This window comes from Lactuca virosa, chromosome 5, assembly GCF_052849685.1.
Source record: "Lactuca virosa cultivar CGN04683 chromosome 5, Lactuca_virosa_CGN04683_v6, whole genome shotgun sequence".
Classification (NCBI taxonomy): domain Eukaryota; kingdom Viridiplantae; phylum Streptophyta; class Magnoliopsida; order Asterales; family Asteraceae; genus Lactuca; species Lactuca virosa.
Window position 1 is genome coordinate 409,361,162 of NC_136430.1, and position 15,710 is coordinate 409,376,871.

Sequence of the window (15,710 nt, forward strand, 5' to 3'; positions counted from 1 at the left end):
GGTAATTCAAAACATTGTCATACAACCAAGATAGACCAAAGTATATCACTACATCATATCATATCATAGTAAATCAAAAAAATGCGGAATAAGGTGGTGTGTGCTCTACAATCATCATGGGCTCTTCCTTTTCGAACTAGAAGTACCTGAAACATAAACTGAAAACTATAAGCACAAAGCTTAGTGATTTCATTAAAATACCCCATACAATACATAATAAACACATACTGGGCCCCCTTCCTTCATCAGGCCTCGCCCGACATTGAGTCCCACCCGGCTTCGGTCCCCGTCCAGCTCGGTTTACAGATATGTCAATCACCAGGCCCCTCCTGACATCGGACCCCGCCCGATACACATAATCATATAAACACATAATCATACTAACACATGCGATAATCACAAAGATAATAGCATATAATACAGTTATTGGGCCTCGCCCGACATCGAGCCCCACTCGGTATACATACCAATGTATACACATACAAGAGTCACACAGACATTTAGCATCCTAACATAATAAACCATGGGCCGACATTGCTGTGTTTGACCCGCTAAACACAGTGAGGAAACTCACCTCAGTCTGCTGAATCTCACAGATAAATCTCTGGCTGTTGGTCCGACAATCCCCGTGCTATCATCATAAAATAACATCCAATTAATAATTGGATCCCGACTCACACTAAGAGTCTAAGCTAGGGTAAAAGACCATTTTACCCTTTACCTAACTTGGCTTAAGGCGAAAGCCCAAACCAGCTACTCAAAAAGGCCCGATTCCAAAAATGGTCACCCAAGGACCAAATATGACCCAATCCTCCAAATTGGGCCCAAAACCCATTGTGAGCCTTCAACCAAAATAATCCAACATAATGACATCAACCCAAAATAGAAACCCAATAAGGCCCCAATCCCCTAATGTCCGAATATGGCCCAAAACCAAGAAACCCAAACCCGAAGCCCACCTACTGAGTACACGGGGCGTACTCAGCTCGTACGCTTAGTGTACACGCTCTGGGGCTAGTACGCGCAACGTACTATCTTGCACGCCCAACGTACTCCCTAGTTGGTCACCCCGCATCAATGAGCACATAATCCATTCAGTCCTTACTCCATGCTCTCAAATCTTGTCTCAAAAGATGATTTATCATGTAAAGTTGGCAACTTTATGTGCATGCATGGCTTAATGGGGCTCTAGATCTCAAGAGAGCTTAAAAAGGGTCTTAACACATGCATGAGTCCCTATACACCATAAAGTTTGCATTTTTATGCATAATGGACCTTAAAATGTCCATATGTAAAGGGTTAAGCTTCTGAAACGACCTTACCTCAGAAGGACCAACCAAAAGGGGCCAACATAGCCATAAACAAGCCCAAAAGTAGATCTACAAGGAGTTGATAAGTTATGGACTTTATACTTCAAAAGTCACGAAATGATGAAGCTAAATCTGGATCTCTAAGCTCTTCTCCAAATAATGAGTCTTCAATCTTCTTCTACCACTTCAAGATCCACAAAAACACACAAAATGTTTCACAAGAGCTCAAAAGCACCAAAACAAGGGCTAAGGGCGAGGTTAGGGTTTTCAAGATATGGAGGTTGGGTAAAAATGACCAAATGAGGCTATCATAAGGTTTATATAGGGTGCAAACCCTAAAATTTAGGGTTTCATTAAAACTCACGTACGCCATGTGTACTCGACGTACGCCCAACGTACGTGGATGGGCTCCGCGATCATGCATCAGGCTAGTACGTTAAGCCTACCACCTAGTACGCGCCGCATGCTAGCTTAAGGACCAATTTTGCAAACTTTTAGAATATAGAGGTTAAATACAAAACTTACCAAATTCAAGTGTTACATGTTTGGGAGTGCTTTGTGAATTCTAAATGTGCTTTTACATAGAAGTGCTTATTAGCTTATAGTGATGGTAAAAGGAGTTTTTTAAAAAGTGTTTGGATCAGATTTTATGGTGAAAAGCCAATAAGTCAATAAGTTAAAAATTGTTTGGCTTAGAAAGTGATTTTTGAAGTTATGTTGGTTAAAAAGCCAAAAGTAGTTTCAAAAAGCCAAGTTTTACATGCTTTTTAAAAAGTTTTTTTTGAAGCTAATGGAAAATCTATTCTGAAAAGTACTTTTGAGTATGCCAAACACTTTTTTTTTGACTTATTAGCTTTTCAAAAAGCCAATAAGCCAATAACTTGTTTTGAAAAACAATACCAAACACCCCCTTGGATTCAAAAGTCACCAACATCAACAGTGGTTACATGGTATTCAATATTTTCCTCTCTATTTGAAAATCATCAACGTTTAGGATTCAAAGATGTTGAGGAACAAATGTACTATAAGTGTAACATAGCAGGGAACATTTTGATATTAGATTTGATTAATTTGTTCCGAAGTCTTGGTTTTTTAAATGGATTTTGATGTAAATATTTGTAATTTTGGATTTCTTTGGTGACAAATCAATAGTGAAGAATGCCCTAAAGGTGTTTAACAAAATGTATATGAGAAATGATCAACTGATATTGCAATAACTAAGTTTGTAGAATTATATATGAACCATATGGTATCAAAGCAACCATGTGGTTATTCTTGCCACAGTGAAGGTCTCCGGTTCTTCCGGTTATATATTGTTAAATGAATGGAGAATATATGCAATTGAAAGGGATAGATTGATAACAAATTGTATGTAGGATTCAGTGAAACTAAATTCAAACTTCGAGTCATAAACCCTAAGCATAATATAGCTACAACAATAAAACATCTAATTTGTATGTGTATGTGACACACCTGATCTTTATGTGTGTGCAATCTGATCTTTATGTGTCTATGTATGTGTGCGATCTGATAAGAATGTATCAGCGATCTAATCTGTATATATGTTTGTGATTTGATTTGTATATGTGTGTGATGGAAAGATTGTTAATACTCAATGGGAATGTTTTTGAACAAGTATCAACTTTTGTAAATCGATGATATTTTCAGTTGTTTTGTTCAGATTCATTTTTTGTTTATGAATTTCCTGATTGAAGGAAATGGTTTTCCATACAGGTGAATGCCTGAAGTTGAAATCAAAAGGAAAAACACAAGGATCAGTGTCCATTCCATTGGAGTTTACTCTACAAGTACATGGTTAAAGTTGCAAAAATAATAAAAGGTAAACATGTGTAAATAGTCCAAGATGAGTGCGATGTTGGAGATTTTGGATTTGAAATGTTTCTTAAGCTACTAATATGTTTTATGTAGTAAGGTTTTTATTAACATGTGAGGGTAAAATTGTCATCTTTTTTAGGAGTTCTTGGTAGTGCTCAAGGGAATTTTTTTTAATAGAGTTTGACATTTGCTGCTCGATCTTATTTATTCTGAAACTTATTAATATTTTGAAAGATCTACCCTAGTTATAGCAAAAAAAGTGCTCTATGTTTGGATGGTATTGTTATAATTGATAGATTTTTCAAAGGACATTACTTTTGCAATAATTGCAGACGATATTAGACTACTTGTGGTAAGAGAGGGTCTTTTTTTTGAAAACATGGAGAAAAGAACCAAGACTGATATCTTAGTCTTACATGTGTAAATCTAATACAATGATTTATAGATTAAATTAGGTGTAGGACCCAAGTGGCATAGAAGAAGTTCCAGATTTATCCCAAGCATAAGCCTTCAATCTATAAGCAGAATAAGGTTGTAAGGATTAAATAATCTAACTAGGATGAATAAAGAAAAATGGAACAGTAGCCTTGAGAAGGTAAGCATCTTTTTACAAAGTTTCTTAAATCGAAAACACCAATACGTTTCTTAAAAAAACCCAAAAAAACAATAAATTCCCATTTTACCTTTTCTCCCACTTGGACTTTTTGTTACTTTCTAACATTTAAAAGGGTATGGGTATGAGTCTTTCTCATGTAGCCTGTTACTTCATTCCAACAACAATCCATTCAACATCAATATACATTCAAACACACAGAATAAGTACAAGGAACTAAAATTTATATCAATATACTTTCAAACACTCAAATTTTATTAAAACGATATCAATATACATTGGTGTTTGTAAAACTTTGCTAATGTATAACCCAACACTATGGTGCTTCATGTATCTTCTACAGCTCATGCTAACATGTATATGCCTTCGGATGTGGCTTACCCTCTTGTGATGTGTAATGGGTTGAGTCTTTCCTATAAATAGGAAGTGAGTAACTCCCATTTATGGAAGAACCATTTGTGAGATGAGTCTAGTGAGAGAATTATTACATACCCACTTTGTAATAGCTTACTAGATCTAATGAGAGCTTAAACAAATTATTTACTCTTTGTGTTCTTCATGATTGATTGATTCACTTGATCTTTAACATTCTGCATAGGTCATCATAACCGGGCCACTACAACTGGTATCAGAGCGGGTGTTCTTGAGGTGTGCTTGAAGTCTTCAAGAAATAGATCCATGATAACAACATGATTTGATGAATCTCAAATTATTATAAGTTCTTCATCTTTGAGAGTGTTTTTGATTCTAGAAGTCGAATTAGTTCTTTGATCTTCATTCAAATTCGATTTTCTCTCTCTAGAATTCATGTGATTTTCACTTTCTCTCTCTAAAAATTCATGTCGAAATCACTTTCTCTTTCTAGAATTTTGATCAATTTTTCTTTCTCTCTCTAGAAAGTCATTCGAAATTACTTTCTCTCTCTAGAGATTTCATTCATAATCACTTTCTCTCTCTAGAAATATCCAAGTTTTTGTGATCCTTGTTGTTAATTGATCAAATATGGTGTGTTTGGATTATGATTCTTGGATTGTGATAATTGAAGATGTCAAATACAAAGTCAATGAGAAGCAATTTTAAGGATTATTGTTGAAATGTGGGTTTATTACATGGGAAACTTTGATTTCTTATGGAGACAAGAAAGATGATCATGGAAAATGATATTTCACCCTCTTGGTAAGATTGAAAGTTTGGTTGAAATTTCCATGAATATGTTATGTTGGTATGGTAATCAAAAGGAAGGAAAAGAAAGAGAATTATTCAAAAATGAATATGTTTCTCTTATTGAAGACCCAAATGATCTTCATGCTCTTGAATTTGTTGAAGATGTTCATGAAGTTCTTGAAGCTCAAGATAAAGGAATTCAATGTGAATTTCAAGAAGTGGTGAAAGTTTTTTGTTCAATTGGAGTTCAAACCGATGATTGCTTGAGTTCTTGTGATGCGTTTGAAGGAATGATGCCATATAGAAAACCTTCAATCCAAGAAGTTCAAATGTATCAAACTCCAAAAGATTTGATTATAAAGTGCAAAGTTCAAGTTGTGAAGAATGAAGTTGTTCTTGAATTCAAATCTTCAAGATCCAAAAAGATGAATAAGAAGAAGAAGATCAAAAACAAGAAAATTTGGGTTTCTAGACAAAATTCTTCAAATATTGTTTTGAAGCCGAAATCAATGAAGCAAATTTGGGTTCCTAAACAACAATCATCAAATGTTGCAGTGATTTCGAATTCCAAACCCAAAACTGTTGAAGATTCTCAAGTTCGTTATGAAGATGAATTTAGATCTTGGAAAATTGTGAAGAAATTCCATGGATTGTACAACATGCATCGTGGGTGGTACAATGTGAAATTTGGAGATTTTCTTGGTCCAACCAAAGAACCGAGATCTTCCATAATCGATTTGACCATTGAAAATGGAAAAAGAATTATCAAGAAGGTTTCTCAAATTCTCAAATGGATTCCGAAAAATTCATGTTAAGATCAATACCTTGTTCATGAAGATCCGATGATGAACGATTAAGGTTTTCTCGAAATTCAAATCAAATCATATTTTCAATTTGTGCTTTCATTATTGATTTTTTTTATCGTTAGATCTAATTTGTTTCGAGCCCCATTGTTGATCCAATATATATTTTTTTATCTATTCTTTTAATCCAAATTTGAAATGATGGATTCATCCACTGATTATTTGTTCCGTGTTTCGAGCCCAATCAAATACTCTACTCATTTGATCCATAACACCTTAAGCCTTGTCAAAAATATTCAAACACTGTTCATGAAGTCGACTTTTTCAGCTATTCTTTTCTCTCGTCATAGTTCATCGCACACAAATTATGATCTTCAATCCAACGAAAATTTCAAGTTGAAATTGAAATATATTGGTGTCGATTCTCGATTGAAAAGATGAAATGGATTGAAAATTTTGATTGTGATGTTGTGAAGTCGATTCAATTGAAGAGTCAAACAAAAAGTCAAAGTTGAATTGTTGGCTGTGATTCAGTGATTGTTGTTGAATTGTTGAATCGAAATCAAATAATGAGAATCCTATTCGAAATCGAGTTTGTGACTGAATCGATTTTGGAATCAAAAGTAGATTTTTGGAGTCGTAAGTTTGATTGACGAACTGTTGGACCTCGCATCAAGAAATCGATTCGCATCAGGTGATATTAATTTCAGGAATCGATAGATGTAATTTCGATTCAAGAGGATTCTATTTTGACGGTGTTGATTGCAGTCGTTTTCGAATGATGTACCTATGTCGTTCGCATTTGGGATATCGATTGTTGTGGAATAGGTTGGAATTCGATTGCTGATAGTCGAAATTGATTCTTGATATCGAAAACCACATTGCTTATGAATCGAAAGCGAAAATTGATTTTGCTTGAAATCGAAATTCAAATGCATAGGGAGTCGAACTTGATTTATGGTTTATGTTCGAAAGCAGATGAGTCAGGAATTGATTCGAGTCGAGCATTGTGATTTCGACTTGTTCTTTCGCATATGGGAATGATTTGTTCGACTATTGTTGTTTACATTAGGAGTAAGATTTTAGTGGTCGACTTGACTGGTGTTGGTTGTTGAGTGTTTTAGGTTTGATAGTCGACTGCAATTACCTTGGAATTTTACTTGGAGTCGAACGGTATATTTTCGAATCGAGAATTGAAATATCGAGTTTGTGGTGATGGTAATTCGACTTTTACGAAGAATTGATTGGAATCGAAATTGATTTCGATGGTATTCCTTGGAGTCGAATTCGACTGGTGATACCGCTCTAAGTTCGCATCCAGATCAAATGTGGAAGAACACTCCACTATTTCACATATGGTCCTCACAGTTTCAACAAGTTGACAGAAAATACCCAATTTCGATTTGGGGGTAATTTTTTGTGAAGAGTGAAGATGTTGTAATTCGAATTCCTAAAGTTTAAGCAATTTGACTGTTTATACCCATTTCAAATTGTGGGTATAAATCTGTGAAGTGGGAAGAATTTTCAGATTCAGTCCCTATAGTTGATGCGAAATGACACTTTATACCCAGTTTCGCATTTGAAGCTGACAGTTTTTACCTAGTTTTTGAATTTCTTGCAACTCTCACCCAAAAGTCGAAATCTTGACAACTTTTGAATATTTTTTCCTCGACTTTTCGTGATTGTTTTTCGTGCAAGATTTTCGTGGTTGCATTTTTGTCACACATCGAGGGGGAGTTTCGTCACGTTTATTCCTCAAGCACTTCTCATACCTTGTGGGTTTTATAATCATTTGTTGATTATAAAAAGAGGGAGAATGTAGAAATGGGTATTCAACGCTTCTCGAATATTCCTTTTCAAAGAGGATTTGAAGACCGGTGTTACTTCGAGGGGGGTTGGTCTTGATCGCGAGCTCGTTTGGAAATTAAAGTCGGGACATCCAATCCTAACTTTGAGGGGGAGAATTTTAAGGTGCAAAGTTCTCCTTGGATGTGACTTACCCTCTTGTGATGTATAATGAGTTGAGTCTTTCCTATAAATAGGAAGTGAGTGACTCTCATTTATAGAAGAATCATTTGTGAGATTAGTCTAGTGAGAATTATTACATACCCACTTTGTAATAGCTTACTAGATCTAACGAGAGCTTAAATGAATTATTTACTCTTTATGTTCTTCATGATTGATTGATTCACTTGATCTTTAAAATTCTGCATATGTCATCATAACTGGGTCACTACAAAATGTTAGAAATTATACAACTATATGATTTATAATATAATAATCACTACTTTTTTTAATGTTTGTTTACTGTTTAAAACATATCAAAGTTAATGAATTTTATGTTTTTCTATAGTTAAAAATAATATAAATATATTTTCCAAAAAATTATGTTATTATATTTCACTATTTAAATTTACAATATAATTTTTTTATCTTTAAATTATATCAATATTGATCTATAATTGTTAGATATTCTAAATTATTAGTTTTTATATGTTTGAGTATGTTTTAAATTAATAAAAAGTTATTAAAATTAAAAAAACACAAATTTATTAAACTGTGAATAATCGGTTGTCACGGCTTATAAACATTTTGTAGTTTTTACTTATCAGATTTCATGTTTGTATTATATAAATATAAGCTACATTATATATAATTGGTAATGTAACTTCAGAAAAAGGGTATCAAGCATCTCTGGACAAAACACACTAAACCTACCCAATGATCCACCTTAGTTGGGATAAAACCGTGAAGTAGTAAAATAATTTGGATTTAAAAAGTGTAAATATTGAACCTTTTGTATAAAACTTTGTACCTTAACAACTGGAATGCAATCGTGAAGCATGTCGGGCCTAATATTGTAACTTAGAGCATCCATAATATTAGTTTTTTTCATAGTTTTTTCATATAAAAGAACTCTTAAAAATTGAAAAACTACAAGGGGAGCTCTTTAAAATCAAAGTTTTATCAAGTTGCTTGTTAATTAACAAGTTTTTTTTATGTGTTTTTTAATGATTGTTCAAGGCTTATATATCTCAACTAGTTGTAACTAATAACATATAAAAAGTTTCCATAAAAACAATTTGAAAAAAAACTATGTTGAAGATACAACAAATTTTGTTGTTTCGAGTTTTTTTCATGTAAAAACTCATTTAACAACTCTTTATATTGTGGATGCTCTTATATTATTTGTATATGGGCATCCTTAATGAATAAAATTTCACAAAAATCACTAAGTTATCACAAAAAATTGATTTTGACATTGCATTATTTTTGTCTCAAATTGGACAATCGTTTATTCGCCATTCTTGATCCCATGTTTCCTAGGCCTATGAATCCAACCCTTTGTAACACATCATAAAAGTCATATTGGGTGAAAATAAACATAATTACATTAGGACTAAAATAAGTTATTAATGGAGGGTGTTTGTATAATAGGTTGCAGATCTTAGTGCAATAATCGGTTTTGCATTGCAACAATTGAGATAAAATTACATTACTATATTAACTTTAATCACTTTGTTATAAATAATCATAATGTTGTATTAATCATTATGAAGATGCATAATTAAACATTTCCCTAGCCTCAAATGACATACAAAAGGAATCATTCTTATATTCCTTGAATCAGGATAAGGGTAATTGCAAGAAAGCATCCTACCATAGCTAAAAAATGACAGAAGGCCACTCCGACTTTTCAGACTCAATTCTGTAACTTTTCATGTTCAAAGCTTATGTGGATTTTGGTACAAGTTTAGGGCAACATTTTCCTATGTGTAGACTTTCAACTCTAATGCAAAAAGAGTTTCAAAAATTCAAATAAAGAGCCTGAAGTCATAAAATCTATGTTGGTGCACAAATTGAACTCTATTTGATAATAATCCAAATGCAATTGAAGAAAGATATCAACCCTTCAGGTGATGTGATGGTCGATAGAAGTTCTTAGGCTGAAGGGAGTGGTAGCACACTTAGCACACTGCCACATGATTTTTTATGTTGCCACATGAGATGGGAATGGGATGCTGGATGAAGAGATTGTTCTAATGTAACACCCCCTTCTGGCACGTATCACAATATTGTCCGCTTTGGGCTCCCACCCCGAAAACTTCCCAAGGGGTTACCCATCCCTGGATTGTTCTCGCCCGGGCACGCTTAACTGCAAAGTTCTTATGGGATATGTTGCCCTCACGGCTTTAAAACGCGTTGTGACAAGGAAGGTATCCACACCCCTTATAAGGAAATGTTTTGTTCTCCTTCCATGTCGATGTGGGATCAGGCGCAACCCACCTTCACCCGCCATTATAGGGTTCGACGTCCCCGTCGAACACATAGACCTGTGCCCCAGATCTGATACCATTTTTAACATCCCCCTCTGACATGTATCACAATATTGTCCTATTTGGGCTCCCAACGTGAAAATTTCCTAAGGAGTCACCCATCCCTGGATTATTCTCAACCGGGCACGCTTAACCTCAGAGTTCTTATGGGATTTGATGCCCTCATGGCTTTAAAACGCGTTGTAACAAGGAAGGTATCTACACCCCTTATAAGGAAATCTTTTGTTCTCCTTCCAAGCCGATGTGGGATCAGGTGCGATCATACCGACACTAATGCATCGAATCCCATCAGAACTCCGCAGTTAAGCGTGCTTGGGCGGGAGTAGTACCGGGATGGGTGACCCCTGGGAAGTCCTCGTGCCGAGTAGCCAAAAGCGGACAATATTGTGATACGTTCCGGAGGGGTTTGTTACATCTAGCTAAAGATGGTAATGGAAAGTGAGGGGAAGTGAAGATGAATTTAGATTCAACAAGTTTTAGAAGTGATATAATCTCCATTGCAACCTTTAAATGAAAGCTCTATTTGGGTCCCCAATAGTAACACTACCAGATAACTATTAGTGAGTTTTGTAGGAACGAAGGCAGCCTTTTCTAAAACATTGGTTTTCTTGTATGATTGGAATAAGAGAATGCATAAATTGACCAATTACAATGCAATTAAATCCATTTAATGTAGTAAATTTTCATTTATGGAATCTTTTTCCTTTTTTAAAATAAACTTCATGAAATTATCTATTTTTTAAGAGAAAATTACTAATCTAGCCATTTTGGCTTATCATATTTCACCTTTTAGCCAAAAATTAGAAATTAGTTCATTTTAGCCACTAAAACCGTTGGTTTTTAGAGACACCTACAGTCAACCCTAGTTGACTATGGTCAACGGTAGTTTGACTACTATTTAATACCAATGTGCTACTGTTTCGTAGTCCGTCTAATTTTTCAAGACCCATCAGTCGAGAATATATAAAGTTGTAAATTTTCATTTAGATCATTTTTTGTGTGTTTCAAGTGTGTAAAATCTCTCTCAATGGAGGCTCCTAACAACCACCAGACATATCTTTAATTCTTCATATTAATTTTTATTTTTCTATTTTTTCTTGTTTAGTACAAGATTACTACCGTGGGTTGGATTTCAGTTGGAAAAAAACGAAAGAAAAAAAATGTAGGTATTAGATAATCATGTATTGAGTTGTTTATATTAATCATGTATTTATCCTACTCCTTGGATATTGGAGTATTTGATGTATTCTCTTATTATAAAAGCAATACATATCACACGTCTTTAGTGTGAGGTTAATTTAATAAATCTTATATAGTATTAGCCTTATCTCCTTCTTCGATCTCTTTTCTTTTCTAAACTCTAATTCGGTCTTGGATCCTGCTCATGGCTCTGTCCACTTCTAATGGTGGATCTTTTTCCATGAATACCCTCCTCCACATGATACTCATTAAGGTTTCTTCTACCAACTATCTTCTCTGGAAGAACCAAGTACTACCTTTTCTTTCTTATCAGAAGCTAACCAGTTACATTAATGATACCCCTTCTTCCTTAGAAACCACCACTGTTGAAGACAAGCAAGCTTCGAACCCTGCCTTTGTTACTTGGAAAGAGTTTGATCAACGAGCTGTCATCCTTCTCAATTCCTCTCTCACAGAGGAAGCTGTTGTCGAGGTTCTTGGCCTCACCACCGTCCACTCTATTTAGAATTCTCTAGAATCTTCCTATATCAACTCTTTTGTAGAACTCATTCATGTTGGGTTTTGAGCACTATAACACTCCTATGGTGTACATGCAACCCTAAATGCTTTGGATCTATTTTTTCTCTAATTATACATGCATTTTGTTTTTCCAAAGCATTCACCCTAGCTAGCATACAATTGAAGCTATATTATATAAAACTTAGTTTGGATGCTTACCTCTTGAGTAGGGTAGATTTCTTGACATTTGAAAGCTTGAGCACCTTAAGTGTGATGCCTCTAATGGTTCACAAACACCAATATGCAAGAGGAGGCTTAAGAGAATAAGTTACTTATCTCATAAAGATGGTGTAACCTGACCAGCGCACAACCAATTATACCCGATCCCCCAGTCCTTCACTTGACTCACATATACATGTGAACAAGGAATTAGTCTTAATTTCCCAAAGATGAAGTTCTCATTCATCACACAATGCAAGTTGCATGATTCCAAGTTTCTATCCAACTGAAACTTGGGTGATGAGAATCTTTCCTTATTTGGTAAATTTAGACACTACCACAAACGAAAGAATCAAATCCATAGAAACATACAAACATCAATTTTCACAAATGCCATTGCAAGGAAATATAAATAAGATAAAAAAGTCAAAATTTTATTTATTTATAAAAGGTGAGGAAAAACTTTTCCTTACAATGCAATTACATATGAAAACTATGCTATTACAAATTTATAAGCAATCTATCATAACTCCTAAGCAGCAGCTCAAAAATCCGATCATCGAATCAGGCGATCAAAATCCATCTTTTCACGATCAGATTCAGCTCACTCTTCTTTTAAGCTTCCTTTCTTTTCTTTGATCCTACAAAACATCAAAATGCGACCCTGCCACATCATGTATTAAGAATCTCCAATTAGGAACTTAATAGAGTTAGATAATGGCCTTACCTGAAGCAGAGTCAAACTTTTTGACTTTACCATCCGTATGGTCCTTCAAGTAGATACGGTAGCTTCACAACCAATGTCCCTTATCTTGGCAATAGAAACAAATGGACTCTTTGGGAATGGTACATTGGATAATCTCAGAGTTAGCCCTTCCCTTTCTATCGGAAAGAGAAATCTTTTGTGGACTTCCAATGTTTCCATTGTCAATGTCTATGGAAGTTTGAGAAGTGGATTTTACAATCAAATTTGCATTACCAGTGCACCAAATCATTACTGATTCAACAACAATTAGCAAATATGTAAGATCGATAAGAGACATGACACGGTCTGTCATATAGTAGTCTTTAACAAACTAACTATACGACTCAGGAAGTGATTGAAGAACCAAGTCAATAGCCAACTTCCTCGACACAACGACTCCTAACATTCCCAACCTGTCAATGTGTGACTTCATCTCCAAGACATGTGCACACACAGACCTTCCATCTTGGTGTTTGCTAGCCAATAGGGCTTGAGTGACCTTGAACTTTTCAAGTCTTCGAACATGTGGGTCAGGGAGAATTATTGGAGGAGGTGGAGGAAGTGAAGTATGATATTGTGGAATATCATCTTCATTTGGAAAGCTTTTTTCCAAAAGATCCGGTAAGACCATAGTTGTCTGACCTAGACATCTATAAGAGGAGAAATTCAAGTTAGTTAATTTAAGTCCTTAATATAACACCCAAAACGAAAAATTAAGGCTAGGACCCAACACAATATTTTACAATTGCAAGAGGGATGCCGTAATCCAATTGTAAAATATTTGAAGGTAGGTAAATGACGATTTACCAATTTCCACCATGAAAAACGAAATAGATTATTAAGTTTTAATTGGATTGAAATTCCTAGATCCTTCGAGATTCATTGAACTTTTCAATGGCAGGTTTCAAAATCCCGATTGTGCCCTTCAAGTTTGTGACTGAGATGCCAAGGATCAAAAATAAGGTGTGAATAACCATGCAAATTAGCTTGGTACACCCAATGTTACAAATCACCTAATCAATGTGCCGGTTAACCACACACACTCCATTGATCTATGATTAACATCAAGCTACCATTTGCCACGCACTGTCAGTCCCAAATTAGTGTGCCGGTTAACCACACATGCTCCACTAACGACTTAACAGGGTGCAAAGTGCAATTTAATGGATTAGCAGCATTTGCACATTTTCCTAAAGTAACTAAGATTGAGAATTTAATAAAAGTTTAGTTACTTTATATTTATTATTATACTTTTAATGAGGGAGAATTAATGCCCTATCCTAACCATTCAGCTAACGATCCTCCACCAGTCAAGGAAGCGGTGGGTGAGAGTGGACATCCATTAAACTGTCATTTTATAGGCAGTAACCTTATACCCCCTTATAGACCAGCTTTGTGAATGAGGCCTACTAACAGTAAGACTGACTTGTCTTATACATATATATATATATATATATATATATATATATATATATATATATATATAAGTGTTAACTTTTCATATTATAAAGTATAAGGGTTGAATTTTAAACTTTTAAAATTCTTAGGTTTGGAATTTAAATATTTCAAAAGTGAGACTTTACAAATTCCAAAACATGAGGGCAAATTTTAAACTTGTCAAAACTCTTCATATCCATAACTTATGAGTTTAATGTGTGTTTTATGAAAAGACTCTTGATAATCCATAACTTGAGGACAAGTTATGGAGTTCATTAAAAAAATTTATGAAAAGACTTTTCATGTTCCATAACTTGAGGACAAGTTATGGAACTCATTAAAGAATATTTAGATTAATTATGTAACATCCTGTTTAAAATAGATTAATTAAATAATAAACCCGGAGCCCGAGAAGTAATTTTATTATTATTATTTTATGTTGTTATAGCCAAAATCAAATAATAATTAGCAGGGTGTTGGTTTCGGGAAGCCAAATGTTATGAGTTAGAGTCTCGGGGGTTAAAGTGTGATTTTGGGATTTGTTTGAAAAGGATTTCGAGTTCGCCGTGAAAAACGGTTGGATTCGAGTTCGCCGACAGAGGCGTGTATATGTGTTCGTCTGGCCAGAAAAATCCGAGGAAAACCACCATGGCTGCCGGCCATGGTGGCTGTCGTAGATGGCGCTGCTGTTGCCGCTTTCCTACCACCATTTACCACTCGAGCGGCTGCCCTTCGCCATTGTTCCTCCGATGTTGGATTGTCGTGGGCGTCGCCGCCACACGGCTGTTCCACTGTGACGGTATTCTTCGCCGCTGCTGTTAAGTACGGGTGTGTGTAGTGGTTGTGTGTGTTTCAGTCGTGTCTCGAAAGCATGTGGGTGTCTCGGGTTGCTGCTGCCGGAAAAACCCAAGAAAAACCACCATGGCTGCCGGCCATGGTGGCTGCCGCCTCAAGGACCGCCATGGAGGGTGTGTATGCTTCTGTAGGGTGTTATTTTTGTGTGTGTGTTTATTAGTGTTTGTGTGTGTGTTAATCGGATTGTATTGTAAATTGTAACAAGTGGAATAATGAAAGAAAAGTCTAAACCACCACCGTAGGGTGGTGGCTGCCGCCACCGGCCGCCGTGTCGGGTGGCGGTGTGCTTTGTTTGGGTTGTGACTTGTTTGGATGCTTGGACAAGGGACTACTAAACCCTAACGGGCCAAAAGAAACCCTCGTGGGCCCAATGAGACCTTAATGGGCCCAGTGAAGAACTAATGGACCTAAAAGCCCAATTATTTTATTAATGGGCTAATATTTGGGTTGGAAACCCTAATCAAGGTTTGGAAAACCCTAATGGCTTAAAACCCTAATTTTTGGGAATTGATCGGGACGCACACACTCGGGAATTATTTAATACACTTAAAATAATAAATTATAATCATTGGGAAATAAACCTAAGGCAATAATGGACTTAATGGATTAAGCCCTTAATGGATTAAGTCCTTAATGGGTTAAGTAGGAACACTTAACCCTAATTGTCATTTCATGTGAAAACCCTATGTTTCA

At 35.4% G+C, this 15,710-nt stretch overlaps 1 pseudogene; it reads left to right on the forward strand.

The window, feature by feature from the left end:
• Window positions 1-10,314: 10,314 nt before the first annotated feature.
• LOC145118306 (5S ribosomal RNA) lies at window positions 10,315-10,432 on the forward strand (annotated as a pseudogene).
• Window positions 10,433-15,710: the final 5,278 nt, after the last annotated feature.